Raw genomic sequence first — 5,131 nt, 5'->3', positions numbered from 1 at the left:
AGCCGAAGCTCGCCTCGGTCGGTCGGTGGGCGGCCCTCCGGCGGGATTGCTCCCACCGTGGATGGATGGCGCGCCTCGACCGGCCAGAGGCCGTGGAACCCGCCCGCCCGAAAGTCCCAAGTTGTGACTCGAGACATCGGGTAGGCGCGGGGAGCTCCGGTGGTCCGGCCGAAAATGCCGCCGCCCGGCCGGCACAGCCCTCCGAATCGGTCCCCAGGCGGACTTCCGCCAGTGGGAATTGGTCCGAAAATTCGTACGGGCAAAGTTGAGATTCGGCCGTAAATGCCGCCACGCGGCCCGGGTTAACGATGTGGGGAGGCCCGTGCCGCCTGTCGACCACTCCTCGGTGATCGTGAAAACCGCCTCCCCATATATCTGCAGGAACCCCGCCAATGCCCCCGTACAGAAATCGCATGTGTCAAAGGGGCGGCCGAACTTGACCCCGGCGGCCGGGGCTCTGGAACTCCCGGCCGGCAGTGGCCGGCAAATCCGACCCGCATCCGGACTTCCGAGCCAGACTTGGTTAACGAATTGCACCTGGGTAACCAAAACTCCCTGGACCACCCGATCTCCGGACACATGGTTCAAGCTCACACACCCACACACCCACCCACCCACCCACCGCGCGGGCCCCGTGCGCCGTAGTATTGGAAGAGGTGGGCTGCGCCAGCTGGTTTTTTTTATCGAATTGTCAGGGTCCGGTCGGGTTAAGGATTTGACAGGGCCAGCTTGACGAAATTCAGTGAAGCGCGGGTATTCGGCGGGAGTAACTATGACTTAAGGCGGGGGGCCCATGGGCCAGCAAGGAGTTTCTGGTGAACATCGGCCGGGACATTTTGACGGCGTGGCAAGAACTAGTTGTTATTGAGGGCGAAGGGTTTGTCCTCAGCGGGTTGATTGTCGAATTGTCGGGACTGCCGGGCCGGTTAGCGATTTGCCCGGCCGGCTTGGTTAACCATTTGCCCGAGCCGGGTTGGTTACCGAATTGTCAGGGTTGGGCTTGGTTAACCATTTGCCCGAGCCGGGTTGGTTAATGAATTGCCATGGCCGGGTTGATTAACGCATTGTCAGGGTTGGGCTTGGTTAACGATTTGCCCGAGCAGGGTGGGTGAACGCATTGTCAGGAGCGTGCGCGGTTGGTTCACGAAACTGCCTGTTCCGGGTTTCTAGAGCGTTGTCAGGCCCGGCCGGCCGGGTTAGCAGGTTGCCAGACCCAACTTGACGAAATTCAGTGCGGCGCGGGTAAACGGCGGGAGTAACTATGACTCTCTTAAGGTAAGGAGGGGGGCCCATGGGCCAGCAAGGAGTTTCTGATGAACATCGGCCGGGACATTTTGACGGCGGGGCAAGAACTAGTTGTTATTGAGGGCGAAGGGTTTGTCCTCAGCTGGTTGATTGTCGAATTGTCGGGACTGCCGGGCCGGTTACCGATTTGCCCGGCCGGCTTGGTTAACCATTTGCCCGGGCCGGGTTGGTTAACGAATTGTCAGGTTTGGGCTTGGTTAACCATTTGCCCGGGCCGGGTTGGTTAGCGAATTGTCATGGTTGGGTTGGTTAACGAATTGTCGGCCCATGGGCCAGCAAGGAGTTTCTGATGAACATCGGCCGGGACATTTTGACGGCGGGGCAAGAACTAGTTGTTATTGAGGGCGAAGGGTTTGTCCTCAGCTGGTTGATTGTCGAATAGTCGGGGCTGCCGGGCCGGTTACCGATTTGCCCGGCCGGCTTGGTTAACCATTTGCCCGGGCCGGGTTGGTTAGCGAATTGTCAGGTTTGGGCTTGGTTAACCATTTGCCCGGGCCGGGTTGGTTAGCGAATTGTCATGGTTGGGTTGGTTACCGAATTGTCGGGTTTGGGCTTGGTTAACGATTTGCCCGAGCAGGGTGGGTGAACACATTGTCAGGAGCGTGCGCAGTTGGTTCACGAAACTGCCTGTTCCGGGTTTCTAGAGCATTGTCAGGCCCGGCCGGCCGGGTTAGCGCCTTGCCAGACCCAACTTGACGAAATTCAGTGCAGCGCGGGTAATCGGCGGGAGTAACTATGACTCTCTTAAGGTAAGGAGGGGGGGCCCATGGGCCAGCAAGGAGTTTCTGATGAACATCGGCCGGGACATTTTGACGGCGGGGCAAGACGTAGTTGTTATTGAGGGTGAAGGGTTTCTCCTCAGCTGGTTGATTGTCGAATAGTCGGGGCTGCCGGGCCGGTTACCGATTTGCCCGGCCGGCTTGGTTAACCATTTGCCCGGGCCGGGTTGGTTAACGAATTGTCAGGTTTGGGCTTGGTTAACCATTTGCCCGGGCCGGGTTGGTTAGCGAATTGTCATGGTTGGGTTGGTTACCGAATTGTCGGGTTTGGGCTTGGTTAACGATTTGCCCGAGCAGGGTGGGTGAACACATTGTCAGGAGCGTGCGCAGTTGGTTCACGAAACTGCCTGTTCCGGGTTTCTAGAGCGTTGTCAGGCCCGGCCGGCCGGGTTAGCGGCTTGCCAGACCCAACTTGACGAAATTCAGTGCGGCGCGGGTAAACGGCGGGAGTAACTATGACTCTCTTAAGGTAAGGAGGGGGGCCCATGGGCCAGCAAGGAGTTTCTGATGAACATCGGCCGGGACATTTTGACGGCGGGGCAAGAACTAGTTGTTATTGAGGGTGAAGGGTTTGTCCTCAGCTGGTTGATTGTCGAATAGTCGGGGCTGCCGGGCCGGTTACCGATTTGCCCGGCCGGCTTGGTTAACCATTTGCCCGAGCCGGGTTGGTTAATGAATTGCCATGGCCGGGTTGGTTAACGCAGTTTCAGGGTTGGGCTTGATTAACGATTTGCCCGAGCAGGGTTGGCTAACGCATTGTCAGGAGCGTGCGCGGTTGGTTCACGAAACTGCCTGTTCCGGGTTTCTAGAGCGTGGTCAGGCCCGGCCGGCCGGGTTAGCAGGCTGCCAGACCCAACTTGACGAAATTCAGTGCGGCGCGGGTAAACGGCGGGAGTAACTATGACTCTCTTAAGGGAAGGAGGGGGGGCCCATGGGCCAGCAAGGAGTTTCTGATGAACATCGGCCGGGACATTTTGACGGCGGGGCAAGAACTAGTTGTTATTGAGGGCGAAGGGTTTGTCCTCAGCTGGTTGATTGTCGAATTGTCGGGACTGCCGGGCCGGTTAACGATTTGCCCGGCCGGCTTGGTTAACCATTTGCCCGGGCCGGGTTGGTTAACGAATTGTCAGGGTTGGGCTTGGTTACCCATTTGCCCGGCCCCGGGTTGGTTAGCGAATTGCCATGGTTGGGTTGGTTATCGAATTGTCGGGTTTGGGCTTGGTTACCGATTTGCCCGAGCAGGGTTGGCTAACGCATTGTCAGGAGCGTGCGCGGTTGGTTCACGAAACTGCCTGTTCCGGGTTTCTAGAGCGTTGTCAGGCCCGGCCGGCCGGGTTAGCGGCTTGCCAGACCCAACTTGACGAAATTCAGTGCGGCGCGGGTAAACGGCGGGAGTAACTATGACTCTCTTAAGGTAAGGAGGGGGGCCCATGGGCCAGCAAGGAGTTTCTGATGAACCTCGGCCGGGACATTTTGACGGCGGGGCAAGAACTAGTTGTTATTGAGGGCGAAGGGTTTGTCCTCAGCGGGTTGATTGTCGAATTGTCGGGACTGCCGGGCCGGTTAGCGATTTGCCCGGCCGGCTTGGTTAAACATTTGCCCGGGCCGGGTTGGTTAACGAATTGTCAGGGTTGGGCTTGGTTAACCATTTGCCCGGGCCGGGTTGGTTAGCGAATTGCCATGGTTGGGTTGGTTAACGAATTGTCGGGTTTGGGCTTGGTTAACGACTTGACCGTGCAGGGTTGGTTAACGCCTTGTCAGGAGCGTGCGCGGTTGGTTCACGAAACTGCCTGTTCCGGGTTTCTAGAGCGTTGTCAGGCCCGGCCGGCCGGGTTAGCGGGTTGCCAGACCCAACTTGACGAAATTCAGTGCGGCGCGGGTAAACGGCGGGAGTAACTATGACTCTCTTAAGGTTAAGGAGGGGGGCCCATGGGCCAGCAAGGAGTTTCTGATGAACATCGGCCGGGACATTTTGACGGCGGGGCAAGAACTAGTTGTTATTGAGGGTGAAGGGTTTGTCCTCAGCTGGTTGATTGTCGAATAGTCGGGGCTGCCGGGCCGGTTACCGATTTGCCCGGCCGGCTTGGTTAACCATTTGCCCGAGCCGGGTTGGTTAATGAATTGCCATGGCCGGGTTGGTTAACGCAGTTTCAGGGTTGGGCTTGATTAACGATTTGCCCGAGCAGGGTTGGCTAACGCATTGTCAGGAGCGTGCGCGGTTGGTTCACGAAACTGCCTGTTCCGGGTTTCTAGAGCGTTGTCAGGCCCGGCCGGCCGGGTTAGCGGGTTGCCAGACCCAACTTGACGAAATTCAGTGCGGCGCGGGTAAACGGCGGGAGTAACTATGACTCTCTTAAGGTTAAGGAGGGGGGCCCATGGGCCAGCAAGGAGTTTCTGGTGAACATCGGCCGGGACATTTTGACGGCGGGGCAAGACGTCGTTGTTATTGAGGGTGAAGGGTTTGTCCTCAGCTGGTTGATTGTCGAATTGTCGGGACTGCCGGGCCGGTTACCGATTTGCCCGGCCGGCTTGGTTAACCATTTGCCCGAGCCGGGTTGGTTAATGAATTGCCATGGCCGGGTTGGTTAACGCAGTTTCAGGGTTGGGCTTGATTAACGATTTGCCCGAGCAGGGTTGGCTAACGCATTGTCAGGAGCGTGCGCGGTTGGTTCACGAAACTGCCTGTTCCGGGTTTCTAGAGCGTGGTCAGGCCCGGCCGGCCGGGTTAGCAGGCTGCCAGACCCAACTTGACGAAATTCAGTGCGGCGCGGGTAAACGGCGGGAGTAACTATGACTCTCTTAAGGGAAGGAGGGGGGGCCCATGGGCCAGCAAGGAGTTTCTGATGAACATCGGCCGGGACATTTTGACGGCGGGGCAAGAACTAGTTGTTATTGAGGGCGAAGGGTTTGTCCTCAGCTGGTTGATTGTCGAATTGTCGGGACTGCCGGGCCGGTTAACGATTTGCTCGGCCGGCTTGGTTAACCATTTGCCCGGGCCGGGTTGGTTAACGAATTGTCAGGGTTGGGCTTGGTTACCCATTTGCCCG

This window comes from Mobula birostris, unplaced genomic scaffold (assembly GCF_030028105.1).
Source record: "Mobula birostris isolate sMobBir1 unplaced genomic scaffold, sMobBir1.hap1 scaffold_2268, whole genome shotgun sequence".
NCBI classification, from domain to species: domain Eukaryota; kingdom Metazoa; phylum Chordata; class Chondrichthyes; order Myliobatiformes; family Myliobatidae; genus Mobula; species Mobula birostris.
The sequence above is the reverse complement of the archived record's forward strand: the minus strand, read 5'-3'. Positions refer to the sequence as shown.